The sequence below is a fragment of the Canis lupus genome, chromosome 18 (assembly GCF_048164855.1).
Source record: "Canis lupus baileyi chromosome 18, mCanLup2.hap1, whole genome shotgun sequence".
Lineage (NCBI taxonomy): Eukaryota > Metazoa > Chordata > Mammalia > Carnivora > Canidae > Canis > Canis lupus.
This window is the reverse complement of record NC_132855.1, coordinates 6,473,660-6,491,707: the sequence shown is the minus strand read 5'-3', so window position 1 is coordinate 6,491,707 and position 18,048 is coordinate 6,473,660. Positions and strand designations below refer to the sequence as shown.

At 37.6% G+C, this 18,048-nt stretch overlaps 1 long non-coding RNA gene across 1 annotated transcript in view; it reads left to right on the top strand.

The window, feature by feature from the left end:
• LOC140609432 (uncharacterized) overlaps window positions 1–13,784 on the top strand; it is a 65,411-nt gene extending 51,627 nt beyond the window's left edge. The window contains exon 4 of the long non-coding RNA XR_012011265.1: window positions 13,440–13,784. This is a non-coding gene — a long non-coding RNA (uncharacterized lncRNA). The remainder of the gene's footprint in view (window positions 1–13,439) is intronic.
• Window positions 13,785–18,048: the final 4,264 nt, after the last annotated feature.

Genomic DNA, 18,048 nt, shown 5'->3' with positions numbered 1-18,048 from the left:
TGTTTATGGCATGCTCCCTGGAATGTCTGGACTCATCGACACCCCCACATTCCTTTCGGTACTTGTGAGTTTAGAAGGCGTCAAGGTGATCCCCTGGTTTTCACTTACAGGTCTCTACTGAATAATCTTGGGCCTCTTTTAGGTTTCATTTTCTGCAAGTCTTTCCTTTCTCTTGTGCCTTTTCCTATTACAGGTTTTATCTTCTTTGTTGATTGTCAGGGATTCCTTGCAATCAGGGTATTGCTACTCTGTTGTTTTGAATATGGCAAATATCTTCTTTTCTATCACATTTCCCTGTACTATGTTCTTTGCAGAAGAGAAATCTTTAATTTTTCTGTTATTTAAGCAATGAATTCTTTTTATAACCCTCTCATTTATAGCTTTGTAGTTTCTGTCTTTCCATATACACTCAGGACACAGAGTGACTGCTTAGATTTTCTCCTAGGTTTTGAGGCATGTGGTGTAAGAATGTTTGATTCTAACTTTTACAAAATATCTACTTTGGAACAAAGTGATAACCCACAAAATATCTCAAAAACTCTTGGCTTAGTTAATGGTCATAACCTGTTTCCAATGTTTTGTTATGAAAAATTTCAAATATACAGAGTGAAGAAATTATTGCGATGGATATCCATAAGCCCACAGCCCATGTTCAATAACTGTAAACATTTTTGTCATACTTGCTTGAGTTCTATCTTCATTCTTCACTACTGAGTATATCTGAAGATTTCTTAAAATCCCTTTTTTCCCTTTAGAATATATCCCACTGAGGATACAGAGTCAGAGCTGTGTTTAGATGACATTTTGAAGAATCTTTTTTCTTTCTCCTCTTTGAGGTCATATTGCCAGTTTAATATACAATTAGGCTTATTTGTCTCAATTTGTTTTCAGTTTTTAGGTTTGTGTATAGTTTAAGGGTCAAAGCAATGTAAAGCAATTTATTAGTGAAGTTTGCTGTCATCCCTGTCCTCTCCACATTGTCAACTCCCTTCCCTATACATGACCATTTTTTGTTACATTCTGGTATTTTATATACATAAATACCAGAATGTGATTTATATATATATAAAATAATATATATATATGTGATTTATATATATATATATAAAAGCAAGTATGACACTTATATATATAAAATATATTATATATGTTATATAATATATATATATTTCTGTTTTCAATTTTTAACCCAAAAGTGCCATAATCTATTCATTGCTCTGTACTTTTTTTCCATCTATAATGATACCAGATATCACTCCATATCAGTGTATAGAAATCTTTTCCATTCTCTTTAATTTAATGGTCACATAATACTACCCTTCACCCATGGAGCACAGTTTGTTTGTTTTTTAATCAGACAACTATTAATGGACATTTGTATTATTTCAAATTTTGTTTTATATTGTAGAGGTAGGCAGGTGGGGCAGATTTCTTAGGGATGGCATTTCCCGGTCTACTGACACATACAATTATTCAAGATATTGCCAGTTCCACAGGAGTTGTAACTATGTGCACCCTGACCAGCAATGTATGACAGATCCTGATTCTCTGCAGCCTCACTGTCAAATTTTTGGAGTTTTGCCAATCTGATAGGTGAGAAATTATATCTCATTGTAGTTTTAATTAGTGTTTCTCTTATTACAAATGAGGATGATTATCTTTTCATATATTTAACAGTTCATAACTTTTGGGAACCACCTTTCATATTCTGAGCCTCCGTGGTAGAATGAGGAGGACCTCATTAGGTTAAGTGAATCTGCATATCCTATTCCCTTTGCTACAACGATTGATTCAAAGATGGTCACTTGGCAGGTCCAGAGCCAATAAAGCCAGGACTAGAAAGGCATTGTGTTTTTTCTTGCAGATGGCAGGACTCCTTCCTATTTCATTTATATTCTTTGTCACATGGGAACAAAATTATTACCTCACCTTGTATTGTCAAAGAAATTTATGAAATAAGTAAGTTATTGTATTTAAGTATGTATGTAATTATTGCATTCCCTAGTGAGTTTAAACAATATGGGAATCAAGCAAGTCTATGAAATATAAAGACTGACCAGAGCAAGGAGATAAATTATTTTTTGTATGTGGTTTTATTTATATTTTTATTCTAGATAATGGTCTTTGTTAGAGTGATTTAGAATACTATACTTTCTTTTTTTTTAAGATTTTATTTATTTATTCATGAGAGACACAGACAGAGAGGCAGAGACACAGGCAGAGGGAGAAGCAGGCTCCCTGTGGGGAGCTCAGTGTGGGACTCGATCCCCTATCCTGGACTCCAGGATCACACCCTGAGCCAAAGGTAGAGGCTCAACCGCTGAGCCCTCCAGGCATCCCGAATACTCTACTTTCTATCACAGGTGATTTTTTTGAAAAAAAAAAAAAAAAAATAGGCTTCTGCTGAATCTCTCCATCTCTCCCATGAAATCTAAAGTGAAATATCCAGAATGGTTTAATGTCCTTCAGTGATCATCCTTCAGTGTCATCGTTTAAAAAAAATATATTGAATATTTACTTAAAAGAAAAATGTACTATTTTTGAAAACAGAAAATTTTACAAAGTCCCCTTAATATATTTGTTGTGGATGTTCACTCTTGTTGATCATTGTCCTTTATGTATCTGTCATGTATAACTGAAGTGATGCATGCAAAATCTAGGCGTTTTGATTAAAAGTGAATTAGGCATTCCAGAAAAAAACTTTCATTCAGCAAAACTGTACTTACAGAAAAAGAAGGATGGGAGTCAGCCACTCAAAATTCAGGCATCTCTGTTTCCAGATCACTGACAAGCACGATAAAAAGTGAGAAGACACTAACACACCTTAAAGGGTAGATCAATGTCCAATATGCTGAAGAAATAACACAGCAATGAGGAATTTTTTGCTGGCAGTTCCACTTTGCTTATTTTGTATTTAGCTAAGTTATGGTATAAAATATTTATGCCCCCCCAAATCACATATAAGCAAATGCAATTCATTCTTTATGCTAATATCATTTTCCTACTTACTGATCCACCCTTGAACTAATTTGTGTGACAGAAGCACATTTTACATGGGAATAGAATAACTTCAACCCTCTGTCTGAAACAAAATAATCACTCAACTGCTTACGCTTCTGTTTTTCTCATTGTCCCTATTATTATTATTATTATTATTATTATTATTATTGATATGCACCATTTTGATAGCTTGCTGTTCACTAAAGTTTCAATTGTATGTGTCTAAGAGATTTGCAGAACACGGTGCCACATGGTCAACTAAAATCAGTACCATAGAACATTATTATTACAATACATGTCACTGTCATTATTATCATCATTAATTTATACGTAGGACTCTGGGAAGAACTTGGCTTACTGAAGAAAACTTAAACATGAAAATGAATACAGATCATTTCATTCAGTTTTACCAAACTTTCAAAAGCTTACCAAATGTCCTGTGTGGCCGTATTTCTGAACACAGAGTATCTACCTTTACGCCAACATTTCCAAAGCAAATCCTGCAGGAGGAAAAGTGGTGTATTTAGTAAGTTCAGCCTCCTTAGGCACGCTTCACTGTGTGTCTACTTCTGTCAACTTGAGCTGAATTATCAGCTGTCTTGCACCTAGAAAAACGTGCATGTAGAAATTCCCTCCCCCCGCCCCTCTGTTTTTTAAATATTGCAAATATTTGTTTTCCTCCCTGAACATAAAGAAATGAAAGCATTGTACTTTTCCTCTGGAAGCTTATGGTCTGGAAGGGCACGTAGGGTTCCTACCTGTGTGGGGGATGTGATGGAAATATCTGTGGTGCCATGAGTGGAACATAGGGGGAGCCCCTGCTGGGGAAGTTGGAGTTAAGAGGATGAGGTAGAGAACAGCAGTAGAGGACAGCCCAGGGGATGGAGAGGAGTGACAAGGTGGCACCATGCAGCTGGACAACAGTGAGAGGAAAAGGACCGAGGCCCAGTAAGAGATGAAGCAGACAAAAAAACAGATCACAAAAGGCCTTGCATGCCAAGCAATTCTGAATTTATCACAACAGACTTGGGGCAGAGGATGTGCTGGCAAGATCCCTCCGGCAGGTATGTGGAAAATGGATTAGGGGTGAGGGACAGACTCTGAGAATTTGTAGCATTTTCCCTATATTGCTATTATGTAGTTGTAAGCGACTGATAATCTGTGTAAACTAATAGCATTTATATTGCTTTTATTAGGCATATTGCTTATGGAAGTAGCCACCTCTTTCTAGACGGATCTCCCTGAGGGAGACTGTCTTACTTATCTTTAGAGTAATAAAGATGCCCATTCAAAAATTGCATCCTATTTTCTAGATAATGTGTTAAGGGACTTTAAAAATGCCATCTCGGTGAATCCTTGCAAGAAGTTTAAGAAATCAGTAGGGCTGGGTTTGTTTCTCCTGCCAGTGAGGAAACTGAGTTTCAGAAAGATGAAGAAAATAAAGTGTTTTGTACCAGCCAGGGTCCTGGCAGGCAACAGGCCACACCCCAAGCAGGTGTGAATGAGGAGAGTTGAATAAAGAGCCTACTTACAAGGAGAGAGCAGGGTTCAGGGAGTTGAGGGAAGGACTTGCAGGGCGCTGAGGTCGGTAATGGTGGGAAGCAGCTGCTCCCCTGGGCCTGAGGCAGCAAAGGGCCCACGGATTTCCAGGAACCTGCAGTGAGGGTCTCTCGTGGTTAAGAGACAAGCACCTGACAGGTAAGCCTAGCACAGCTCCCCATGCCTGGGGTAACTGGAACATTGTCAGGTGCTGAGGCTTTCGGGAGAGACAAGAAGGCGACCACAAGAATAAATACTCTGAACCCATTCTTCTTTCTTTCATTGGCCTCCAGCCAAAGTCACCCAGAGGGCAGGTGAGTCCTCGGACCTCCAAGGCAAGGGAGTCTCTTCAGGGAGTGCCCAGTGGTCATGATCGCCAGCACAGAGCGGAGCACCGAGGACAGAGACGGGGTCCATAGGAGCAGTGGGGAAATGTGCAGCACAAGCTAAGGTCACAGACAAGACCCTTGCCCAGAGCCCATGCACTTCTGAGGATCCCCAGGTCCTTGCCAAGTGTCCCAAACAAGTGCTTGCCACTAAACAAAGAGTAAGTGTCTGCATTCAAGGCTTACTCCCTTGTCCCTTCCAGTTCCTTATTCAGATACCACCTCATCAGGGAGACCTTTTCCTGACCGCTGGGAGAAGCAGAGCAACCTCACCCATCCTCAAGAACTCCCCATCCCCTTTCCATGTTCATATTTTTCCGTAGATCTTATCATCTTATTAGTTTATTTCACTAATTGATACTTTTAGGATGTATCCCTCACTCTTTCCACAACTAAAACGTAACCCCTTTGAAAGCAGAGAGTCTCCTCTGTTTTGTTCACTCCAATAGCGACAATAGTGCCTGGCACATAGTAAACACTGAGTGAATGAATGAATGAGTCAACATGAATTGAACACAACCAAATGCTTTATAAAAACGTATATTTTTGGTGGATAGTATTTTAAATAGGGTGCATAGTGGATTTCCTGAAAACAGGATTTCTTTTCTTCTTCCATATCACTTTTTTCTCACCAAGCCCAATGGGTCAGCTCATTCATACGTACCTAACTCATGTCTCTGAGAAAGAGCAACGCTCTTCTACTTCATTGTTATTACTTTTTTATTAAAATATTGCTCATTACTGCTAAATATTATCATGTATCAAGTCAAGTCAAATCATTGGAAAGCTCCTTGCCTGGATTTCCATGAAAAAAAAAATCACAGAATTATGGTTGAATATTTAAACTATATCTCTAAGTTGTTATTTATACAACCTCACGTTTTCTCACTGCTCTTCTCTTATCCTGCAATTTCTCATATTTTACTAAATTTTTTTTTTGTTATGGTTTCTTCAAGTTGTAAAAAACAGAGCAATGTTCCAGTTACCCCAGGCATGGGGAGCTGTGCTAGGCTTACCTCTTAGAAGCACTGGACACCACGCTGGCAGGCACAGAAGGCCCCACAGAGGTCTATCACATCTTTCAGATTGCAATAGGGGTTCCCTGACCCAGTCGTCTCGCTTTCCCTTTCAAAATCTAACTTCAATTGCTTCCTCTGGGTGATACCTCCATTTAATTTTTTTTAGAAAAACTTTATTGCCTTTGATGTATAACATACGTATAGTCAGGTAAACAAATCGAGGCAGTTTACAAGGAAACATATCCGTATGACCACCATCCATACAGAGATAGGGACAGTATTAGGACTCCAGAAGCATTACTTTGCTCCATTCCAGTAAACATCCGATCAAAGGTGAGCAAACTTGAGTCTATCAATACAGATTGATTTTTTTAATAGGTTGGTTGAGATATAAGCTACATGCCAAATATTCATCCTTTTCAGATATAACCATAAATCCATTTTGTCTGGTTTTGAACTTTATATAATTCAAATCATATCATAAGTAGTCTTTAGTGTGGCCTCTTCCAGTCAATGTTATATTTGTGAAATTCATATCATTTTGTGTAGCCTTAGAGGGTAATTGGTTTCTTATTGCTGTATAATATTCCATTGCACAAATACATGGTGATTTATTTATCCATCCTACTGTTAATGGATTTAAGTGGTTTCCAGATGTGGACTATTATGAATAATATTTCTATAACCTTTTGCGCATGTCTTTTGATGAACATATGCATACATTTCAGCCAATAAATATCAAGGACTGGAATTTCTGAACATAAAGTGGGCCTATGGTCAGCTTTAGTAGATACTACCAAAGGATGTCTAAAGGGGTGTTATCAATGTACATTATCGTTGGTTGCCCCACTTTTCTACTCACACTTATATTGCCATTTTAAAGAGCACCACGTGATGTATGGAAGTGTTGAATCACTATATTGTACCCTTGAAACTGGTATTATGTCAACTGGAATTAAAATAAAAACTTAAATAAAAGAAATAAACATATGTGTAGACACATTGAAAAAAATTAGCCATTCAGGTGGTCATGCAGTGACACCTCATTTTGGTTTTAATTTGCATTTCACTGATAAGTACTGAAATGAAGCTATGTTTGTTATCTGGGTACCTTTCTTAAAAAGTGCTTGCTTTTGCCTGTTGTACATTTAAAAAATTGAGTTGACTGTCTTATTATTGATTTGTACTTCTTTAATCCTTAATATAAAGCCTTTGTGTATACAAGTTCCCATATATGCATACAGATAGTGTGTGTATACATGCACATGTGTGCTTCCCTATGTATACACCTATGTGTATATATATGTATGCATATATACACGCATGCATTCTCACTATAAGGATTTTACAAACTAAATTTGTAGCAGCGACTCTGCCAAAGGCCGAAGTACAATTCCTTCTCCACTTTTGTGTCTTAGCTGTTTTGCATAATTTCTTCTCTGTTGCCTATATATTATTAAACTACATTTAATGTATGTATATCCTCCTATTAATGACCTTGTGACAGATTGTATTTCCCAGATAGCTGTTAAATATAATCTTCCTTTTTAAAAAGATTTTATTCATTTATTTGAGAGACAGAGAGCTCACAAGTGGGGGAAGCGGGGGGCAGCAGAGGGAAAAGCAGACTCCCTGTTGAGCAGGGAGCCTGATGCAGAGCTCCATCCCAAGACCCTGAGATCATGACCTGCACCAAAGGCAGCCGCTTAATCAACTGGACCACCCAGGTGCTCCTCCACATAGTCTTCTTATAATGTGACTTCACCATTCCACTCAGAAATAGAATCTTCATTTCCTCCCTTTGAACTTAGCCAGATTCAAGATGGTGGTAGAGTGATGCGATGTGACATCTGAGGCTAGGTTAGGAAAAACAACATAGTGTTCACCTGTTTCTCTCTGAATGTTCACTCTTGAACTCCAGCCACTGTTCTGCAAGGAAGCCTGAACAATCAAGCCTGTGCTGAGATGTCACAGGCAGTCCACGTGATGGTGTTCTGGCTGCCAACCCAACTGAGGTCCCAACTGACCGCCAGACATGAGAATAAAGATCGTTCTGACTCCTCGTGGCTATGTCACTCTCAGCCTTCATATCTTTCTATGTGGAATTCTAGGCATTGTGGAACAGAGAAAATCCACTCCTTCTAGGACTATTCAAATTCCAGACTTCATAATCCATAAGCATAATAAAATGGTTGTTTTATGATACTAAGTTCTGGGATGATCTATTACACAGCAATAGCAACAGAAAAAAAATGAAAAAACCCACCTTTCTCTAATGCCTAGAATTTGAAAGTATTCAAGGAGGATCTGTATAGTATGGTTAATTTTTAGTATGTCTAAAAATATATTAACATATATTGTTAATTTTCTTCCCGTATTTTTAATTATTTTCTCTCTCATTCCTCCAAGTGACAAGTTTCTTAGGGCAGATGTTTAGCAACAGTGTCAATTCTTCATCCAGTGAGTGATGGCCAGTGGAGTATTCTCTTATTTCAGAGACCATCATTCTCAGAAGAGAGCTGTGGGAATGCCATGTGACAATTAAACCTTCATGAACAGCCCAGCGTAAAACACACACCTGCATTAACTGAAAAATAAAAGTTTATTAGATAATTTGAAGATAAAATTGAATGCTGTAGGTTAAAGGTAGGCTAACTCTTGGTACTAGTAGATCCCGACATGTAGGCCGATGGCAGACTACCAATTATAACAAGTAGAAACTCAAATGGATGCTGGTACAAACACAACAGAAGTCTGTTTCAGGCCCATGCAACTATTTTGGTGGCTAAATAAGTCAAAGCGTGGTTCTCCTCCATGCAGTCATTTCAGGAACTCAGACTGTCAGAGGCTTTCAACACATACCTTTCCAACTGGAAATGGAGATTGCGGGGAGTGACATGAAGGGAGGGTTTTATGGGCCAGGTACAGGTCTGAAAGTAGCACATCTCACTTCTGATCGCCCTCTATTGGTTAGAATTCAGTAATACGAACATACTTAACTGCAAGGGAAACTGTAGCATAGTTACATACCAGGAAAAAGCAAAGAACTTGGACTTTGGTGAGCCGCCAACAATCTCTGTCTCAAACCCAAATAATGCATTTAAATTAAGTTTAGTATATTTATTAATACTATCTAGGAAACTAAAATAGAATCAAGTGCCATACAGCACTTCTGTTGTTTTCCTTCTTATATTTGCTCGATTACAACATTGGTTAAGATCTGGATAGATTCCACTCCTAACCATACCCTTTCCAAGACATGAAACTGAGAACATTTCTTTAATCAGAGTCTCTCATAGCATAGAAAGATAATTCAAAATGTGATTGCAATAAAGAAAGGCACAGGGACTCTGGACTTGAGTGGTCATTCTCTGGTTGACTAGTTAGCTAAGGGATTACACTGACATAACATTTTATCTCTCTCTCCACTGTATTTTTTTGTATGTGTATGGATTGGGGGGAAAAACCCCTCTATATATTTCTCTTCTGTCCTTGTGCTTCAGTCAAACACTTTACCACTGAGACGATTTGAGTTGAATGATATATGTGAACACGAATCAGCACAGGGCATCTCTGGATTGGTTCGAGAAAAACATGCAGGAATTTCTAAATACTGATTCATGGCAAAGTAAAACAATCTAGTGACTTATTTTTAAAGTTAGATGTTTTCAGTTTTTTTGCAATAAAATGTCTATATAAATACAATATATAGAAATACACACACACATATATACACACACCCCTTTAAATATAATGGCAATGGCAAACTACATGTATTGAAATCACGTAACTATGTGCATTTAAAAACATATCCTAAATACACAAAAATTTACAGATTTTGTATGACAGCCTCCCAAATTTTTAAAATAATATCTTATGAAAGCCAAAATTTGAAAACTCGTGGCATCTAAAAAGCGAATTACCACAAAGGCCTCTCTCTGGGCATGTTCAAGCCTTTGCCTCATTTTTAGTATCACGCACTTAGCCTTCCATGGAGTTCAGTAATTTGGAATCCAAATTCCTATTTATTTTTATTTTTTTATGTTTTTAAAAGATTGTATTTATTTATCTGAGAGAGAGAGAGAGAGAGAGAGAAAGGGAGTGCACACAGTGGGGAGGGGCAGAGAGAGAAGGAGAGAGAATCTCAAGCTGATCCATCCATGACCCCAAGATCAAGAGTCAGATGCTTCACTGACTGAGCCACCCAGATGCCCCTGGAATCCAAATTTTAAAACTTTTATCCAGAACATCAATGGACATGAAAAACATCACGTTCACATCTCTTTAGTAACATCATTTTTATTCTTCCAGAAGAAATGCTGATGTTTAACAAAAGTAATGTCAAATAACATCGCTTAGAAAAATTCAAAATTATCGCTTATTGTTTTTATTTAAAAGGAAGATATACACTGCATTTTTTGTTGTAACTCTGAAATTTAAGTAGAGTTTTAAAAAATACAAATCTGTAGTTTTCAAATACTCTGTATACAGTATTTATTTTGAATGGAATTATCTCTTTAATTGAAGTCAAGGACATCTATTAAAGTTGGAAATATTAGAAGAGTCTCTTTTGGTTTGAGAATGTTTAAAGTGCTTTTTTACCTTTGAGCAAAATAACTGCGTACTGAATAAAAATCACATTTTGAATGTCTGAATGATGCTGAATTCTTTGCAGCTGATTTCAAATCTGAAGCAACCACACAAATTACCTTTAGTTTTAAAGTCGGCTAAATTCAGACGCATATTTTAATAATACAGTGTTGTGACCTTAACGAGGACTGCATTTGTCTTTAAGTCCACACGATAGTGAAAGCTTAATATTTAAAAAAAAAAAAAAAAACTTTTGTCTAGCAAAAGTGATTTGAAGATGTTTTGCTCCATGCATGTGAACTCAGCAGGTGATTCTTGCCTATCTTTGATGTCAAACAGCACAAAACTTCAGTGAGTAGTAGCTTCAGAAATGCAATAGACATAGCTGAGTCTTCATATGAAGCTCATGCTTGAACTACATCAGAAGAACTGACATCTATTATGGTGAGCAAAGACAAGTGTTTGAAAAGAGATTCAAACAGAAGTGTCAGAATTTACAGTGCATAGTTTTATATAAGTTGATTTTAACCAAGCATATCTCTATGAACTCCGCAGGATAGAAAAGAAATTTCAAAAGGCAGAGAAATTGTTGTCATCTAAGGGCATGGAATGTTTTAATAGCTTAAGGAAGAACATTTCTGTAAGGTTATGTGGTGATCCATTTACTTTGACTGAGTAATAAGGCTTGTCATTGTGATAGTGCAGTTTTTAACCCTTAGAACAATGGAAATGTATGTGAGCCAGAGGGCAGGAAGGGACACTTAAAAAACTCAGAAGAAACTTGTGGCCCATTTTAAAGTTTCACAGACACCCAGTTACTCTAAATTTTCTGAATATCATCAAGCCTCTGAAGAGAAAGCAAATAAAGAGCAACAAACAGAAGCCCCTTTTCGACCTACAGTGAATTACATACTGACCTTAACCGGAATGAGGCAGAGATAATTCCGTGGTGTCTCTACACTGGTACTTTTCAGGAGAAAACAAACCTTAGCACCGTTTGTTATGTGCTTACTTGTATTCCCAACAACACACAGGCTTTGTCCATTTTTAAATCATTATTATTATTATTATTATTATTATTACTACTACTACTACTACTACTACTACTACTACTACTACTACTTTAAAGGCTATGTTTGTGTTTATGAGTGAGTGGAAGTGTGCCTTGCAAGTTGCAGGGAGGGAGTGGGATACATGTTAGAGACCTCAAATGGAGAAAAGCTTGTTCGAAATTGTGTCCTGAGGGCTTAATCACAGCAGTCCTCTGAAACTCTCCCTAAGGGGTCTAGTGTCACAAACTAACTTAATTGTTTTCCTAGCAATGTTTCTCCGCCCCGCACCCAAACAGACGCAAACAGAAGCAGAATTCCTTCACCAAAGCACAAAACCGCAATTCCTGTGCAGCAATTTCCAGCTTGTAATCAACATTTAGCAGTGTGAGATCTACCTCTTCTTAACCTACAATTAGCACAATTAATGCACCACATGTCAAACCACTTGTTTAGTTATTATATTCTAATGTTTGCTTTTAACAACAAATTTCCCTCCCTAGATTAGCTGCTAATGCCTCCTCCAAGGACAAACAATCTGGCTAGTCAAATTCAAATTTGTCACTCCCTTGAGCACCACATCTCAGTTCTCTTAGATTTAATTACTGAATTTATTACATTGCATTTAAACAAATACTTTCGCCTTCGGAAATGGTCTAGACCTTCAGAAGGGAAAGGGGAGCAGATGCCATATGTTGTGGGCTGGGCCAGTCTGGCTATGGATGTACCAAGTAGCCCATAGCCCTTTCTTTCCTCCTATTGTAAGATGTCGCTAATGCAAATTAAGCAAAGAGAAAGCAAATTTAACAAATGTTCATTAGGCATATACTTTCTCCAAAGCATGAGCGTAGTGCTGTGGGGAGCACAAAAATGATATAATAATAACAAAATAACCACCATTCATTGAATTGTAACCAAGTTAACTCCGTCCATCCAGTAAGTGTTTATTTCCTTCGGAGCACTTATGAAGTATAGGGCAATTATGGCTGTTTCTTGACTTATTGAATGTCTCCCCTCTCTCATTTATGAACTCCAAGAAAGTTGGGATCTTACACGGTCCTTACTGTTCTCTCTCTAATACCCAGCAGAATGCCTGGTCCATTATGGGTGGGTGGCCAAAACGTTTTGTAGAACAAGTTCACAAGTGTGCTAAGTGCTTTCTATGCATTATTTCATTTAATTTTCAGTTGTTATTATTGTGGTTTTACAGAGGCGGAAATGGAAGCTTAGATGAGTTAGGTAGCATGGTCGGAGGGATCAATCAAACACAGGTCTGCGGACTCAGTGCCCAAGACGGTAACCATTTCCCAGTGTTGCTAATTCCGAGAATGCACACTAGGTTAGGATTCAAGGAATGATGCCAGGAACTATTATCAGAGAGCTAGAGATGTACATAAATAAATCACTGAAGAGAGACCTCAAATTGCTATAATAGAAGTACAAATATCAATCTGTGAATGAGGAGAAGGTTAATTTCAACTAGAAGATGAGAACCTAGGTAAGTTTCCTGGAAAGGCATAATTGATTTCATATATTTTATTTTGTAGTTTAAAGTCTTCCATTTGGCTCTCTTAAAATAATGCTTTATATTTTAATTCATCGCTAGATGCATTTTCCTTCAGGTTCTTAAACATGACAGCTGATTTAAAATCCGACCTGCTAAGTTCAGCGTGGAAGTGGTCTCAGGCTCGGTCTTCATGGATTTCTCTTTTGAGAATGGGGCATATTCTCCTGTTCTTCCTATTTGAGCAATTCTGGATTATATCCTGGACTTTGTGAAAATTGTTCTGAAGACTCTGAATCTGATTATACTCCCCTGAAAGGTCCTGACATTTTTTTTACATCTGTTTTTGCAGACAATTAACCTGGTCGGACTCAACCCTCAGACCTGGATACTCGGCAGGTGCTCACGGCTCAGGTCGATTCCTTCGGGCTCCACTGCACCTGCCCCGTGGAAGAGCTGTTCTCAGCTTAGCCAAAGATTTGAGTAGAGTCAACACAGAGAATTTGGGGCTCCTATTCCCTGGCTCCGTTCTTTCCTGGATTCCTTCTTACTTTTGAGTGGCTATGGTTTCCCTGAATTCTCTATCCCAGTTCTTCAAACCATACAAACTGTGGGTTTTCTATCAGAATTTTAGCACCTCTGTGGTACAGACTGCAGCCTCTCCTCTGGCTGGAAAGTGTAAAAATAAAAACTCACCAGGCGCAATTCCCTTTTGTCAAGTGTCAATTCCAGATTCTTCCTGCTTTTGGTTTTTGGTATATATATTCGTCTAAAGTTAAGAGTTGTTATCTCCAAGAGGGTTGGTTTGAAAGCCCACTTGGCCTTCAGTGGACTCGGAATCTCTCTAAATAGTAAGATTTAAATGACCTTGATGACATCCACAAAAATAGGGCTGGGGAGCGGGTGCCTGAGGGGACTTCCATTCCAAAGGAATTCTTTGTACAATGATAGGGAGAACAGAGTCAAAACACGAGGGGCTTGCAGCACTGTGAATAGCCGGTGTGGGTGTTTGGTTCTTTAAGTGACTGTGTGGGAGAAGGTGAGCATACCTGCCAGGTGGGTCAATTTGATGGGAAAGGTAGGCTGAAAAATCACTCTTTAGATGCCAGATGAGCCTTTCGATAATGGGGAGCTCTTACAGTTTTGGGGGCAGAGTAGGGAGGTCATGATATGTGTCTGGGACAAGCAGTGCAGAGGACGGCTATGGAGGGGCGGATGGACTTGGTGGCCCTGGAGCTGTAGTCAAGGAAAGCGGCCGGGAGGTTACTGCAATAATCGAGAGAAAAGGCCTAAATGGAGGCAAGTTGCAGCATAAATCCATCTGAATGGAGCAAATATAATTAAAGTTTGGAATATTTTTCCATACATATGCTCTGTAATAGTGAAAAAGACATCTAAAATGAAATCTTGTCAACATGGGAATCTAATTGTGAGAATATTTTGATTGATATTAAATTGGTTATAAAACATTTATGAATCGTGATTTCAACTTGTAGCTGAAAAACACTAAACTCCTTTGCAAATTTAAACACTAAATGTACTTAATTGTCAATTAATGGAGTGAGAGTGTGAAGAAACTGACATTTATAAATTGCTTACTACTTGCCAGGCGCATTATCACCTTCCGTGCCTAGTGGATCCCCTGAGAAAAAGTTATTTCTATTTCCATTTTACAGATGAGGAAATTGAGAAGCACAAAAGTTAAAAGTCTTTGTCCCAAGGTCATATAGCGAATAAGTAGAAGATATTACACTATGTAAGCCCAGGTCTGCCTGATTCTATTGTTTATTCTATTTCCAACACAATTCTGTTTTTTTTTTAATTTTAAAGATTTTATTTTATTTATTCATGAGAAACACACAGAGAGAGAGAGGCAGAGGGAGAAGCAGACTCCCTGCAGGGAGCTTGACGTGGGACTCCATCCTGGGACCCCAGGATCACACCCTAGGCTGAGAGGCAGGCGCTAAACCGCTGAGCTACCTGGGCATCCCACAATTCTGTTTTTTAAAGTAAATTGTGAAAGTACAAACAAGCTCTAACTCTTGTTTTGGGAAGCAACTTCCATATCTCCTCTTCTGCAGTGTCCTCTGGCAAATTCTAGAGGTATTATTTCAACAATAATTACACATTCCTTGGGAGCACAACACAAAGAGATGGTTCTTAGTAAATAATTGTTCAAACCTTCTTTTGCCCCTGGAATAAAACCATTAGAATGAGTTCCTAATGGACTAAAATGTGAAGGGACAAACATCTTGATTATAAAAAAAAAAAAAATACGTAACATACAAGAAGTAATCTTTATCCAGAAAACTCAATTGTTTTTTATTTTTTATTTTTCTTATGAGTTAACAGGGACAGCGAGGCCTCTCCTGGAGAAAAGAAGCAATTTTATTTTTTAGGATAAGTTTGTTTTGATTATGATTTTCAAAAAAAAAATTTGAGCATAGTTGCCCCACAACATTACATTCATTGTCTAGGTCCAACCATGTTGTCTCCAACGGCACGATCTCATAGGACAAATGTTTTTGTTCTTAGGCAAGTGTTTTTAAAGTCATCTTTCCATATGGAAAAAGTAGAGTGACCAATCACTTAGTTCTTCATAAAACCTTCAGATATCAACTGTTTCTTAATGATCCCTGAAGACATACTCCAGATTTAACCATATGCTCCCTTGTAATGATTTCAATATTTAGTTGCTCATCCTTTTTGCAGCCGACCCTATCCCAGATCACTCGATGTATTTAAGGTGGGCAACAGGCAGGAGACACAGACAGCACGATGATTCTTCTACAACAGAAGATACTAGGAGCGTGGGGAAGAAATGTCACCTGTGTCTTATTAAAGACCTGACTAAATCCAGTGGAAGGTGGCTCTGATTACTATTAAAGACTTCTCAAATTTTGGGCTTGCTCTCTATTATCTTTCGAGTAAAACTTTGGTAGAGATTTAACTGGAATGTCTGGCCATTTCATTGTCTTATGGAGATTTGTTACAATTCTCCGTATTATTTGGGAAAGGAATCACAAGAACTAAATCAGATTTTAGTTAGCTATTACTGGTAGCACACACAAGTCATGGAAAAATGAGGCTCAGGAGAATTAGGAAGGAGTATAGGTGCTTGGAAAATAGCACAATGCATAGAGCGAGTTGATAAAATATTTGTGAGGGTCACTTTGATGTGGGCCCTGGACACTGAGAATCCTTGATATTGGCAAGCCTGGTCAAGAACTGAGCACAACTTCTAGCTCATGGCTGCAATTTATATCTTTATCCCCAAGTGGTCTTGCTAATCTTTAAGCAGTTATGTGGGCAATGTTGTTTTACAAATTAAGCTCCACAGATTAACTAGAGACTGAGCTCAAAACTTTAAGAAAAATGCTGGAGATTTCATACTCACAATTATAAATATAAATACACCATCTTCACAGTTTTAGAAAGATTCCTCTAGGCTCCTGGGAGTAATATCATGTCAATGTTCCAGTTTCCATAAGTCTTGGATAAATAACTCCATGAAGGTGGTTCTCTGAGTTTTCTCTGAAAATTGTAATATATGAGTCAAACATACCAAGTATTTTTTTATTTGGCTTTTTCTTTTAAAAAGAGCAAGCAAAAATTTACTTATATGCATTTTTTTGGTTTTCTTTTAAAGACATCAATATATAATTTGAGCATAGTATATTTGGAAAGAAATATTTAGGGCTACTATATTAGGCTCCTCTTGAAATTAGATAGTTTTCCCCTTCTGGCTGAATCAGGTGCTTAATACTTGAATCAACAAATGCTCTTCTTTGGCTGTGCTCCATTCAGACAACCCTCCTGCATGATACCATGACACTACAACTACTAACCACTTTTACCAACTTAATGAGGACTTCAGTCATGCCTGGACCCTAACCAATTTAATGCTCACAATAATGCTTTATTGTCTCCCTCTCATGGTTGAGGAAACCAATGTTCAGGTAAGTTAGATGAACTGTCCAAAGTCACACAGCAAGGAGACTTATTTATCATATATCTATACCTATACCTATATCTAAATCTATATATGGTCCATATACATCCATATATATGATATATATCCAATTATACATAATATATATATATATATTTATAGTAATATATATGTATAGTCTGTCTTCCTGATTTTTAGACTCCTTTCTTAAAGTATCAATAGCTGAGACCATTCAAATTGACTGGTGACCAGAGTACTAAGGGGTTCCTGATGATAGGAGGGAAGGTGTGTGATGACTCACATGATCTCCAGGATGAATCTTTCAAAGGTACCCATGTTGCGTTCATGGCAACATCATAGCAGGTAACGTGAGCTAGTCTCTGTGGGGCTTTCATAGAAGAAATAAAAACCAAACTCCTTTTTGCCTGTGATGCAAATGAAGCTCACTTTCCTAGAAACAGATTTTATGGATAGTTTAACATAGTGGTGTTTTGTTTTGTTTCATTTTTCAGAAATTGGAAGTTAGATATACTCAATAACTGTGATTTCTTATTCTCCAAGAAAGACCACGTACACTGAAACTTGTCTATCTAGCAATTCAGTAAAACTGGTTGGAGAGCTTGCTTTCTCCAACGGAAAGAAGGAACTGTATTTGGACTCTAGTAAGCACTGTGTTTATGTAGACTCTATGAAAATGATGATTATGTTGCCTAAACAATCCAATATAAAAGCTAAAGACGTCTCTACCAAATGACAGATGGCTTTATTATAGGAAACATATATTCATAACGAGCCAATATACTCCTTCCAAAATTTTATGAAATGATGACTAAACATTTTCAATTTGTAATTGTTTGAAAATTTTGTTTATAGAACCTCTCTTTTCTTCCCAAATACTCACTATATAATAGCTGATATCTAATATATAAAGCATACATGAATGGGCCTCTGTGGTTGAAATGTGAATCACCTCTACAGGCAATGTGAGACACTGATGGAAAACCTTGAG